This window comes from Buceros rhinoceros, unplaced genomic scaffold, assembly GCF_000710305.1.
Source record: "Buceros rhinoceros silvestris isolate BGI_N320 unplaced genomic scaffold, ASM71030v1 scaffold21659, whole genome shotgun sequence".
NCBI lineage: Eukaryota > Metazoa > Chordata > Aves > Bucerotiformes > Bucerotidae > Buceros > Buceros rhinoceros.
In genome coordinates this window covers 22,778-23,302 of record NW_010431226.1, presented here as the reverse complement: position 1 = coordinate 23,302, position 525 = coordinate 22,778, and the positions used below count along the sequence as shown (strand labels likewise).

Genomic DNA, 525 nt, shown 5'->3' with positions numbered 1-525 from the left:
CCTCTGCCTGCTGCCAGCCCCAGCCCCCAGCCGAGCTCCTCACAGAGAGCCTCACCCTGCACCCGGGGGGCTGGAAGGAGTGACGGAGAAAACGCTCGTTACCTTCTTTATCTTATTTTATTGTTTAACCAAACATCTTGGTTTGATCAGGATCACGTCAAGGGCCGAGCCAGAGCCGGAAAACTCAAGTCTCTTCTGATCAACGCCATGTGTGCAACTCAAAGGCTCCCCTCTGCCCCCGGAGAGGGGCAGCTCCAGCCCCCCGCCTTCGGGGCACGGGCCAGAGGAGGGCAGGGAGGGGTAGGCAGAGCAGGGAAAGTAGCTGCGAACGGGGTGGAGAAGAGCTGGTGCCCAGCAGCAGGGGCAAGGAGAGGAGAAGAACCAGAAGAGGCAGCAGGAAGGCATGGGGTGAGACCCTTCCTGAAAGAGAGAGAGAAGGACAGAGACGGGAGAGAGGAAGAGAGAGGAGAAATGCCATGAATGAGAGGCAGCAAGCTGCGAGAGGAGAGGCCACAGAGGAGTCTG

At 59.2% G+C, this 525-nt stretch overlaps 1 protein-coding gene across 1 annotated transcript in view; it reads right to left on the bottom strand.

Moving 5' to 3' along the window:
- HDAC7 (histone deacetylase 7) overlaps positions 1–525 on the bottom strand; it is a 14,826-nt gene that overhangs the window by 4,377 nt on the left and 9,924 nt on the right. The gene's annotated exons all lie outside the window — the stretch shown is intronic.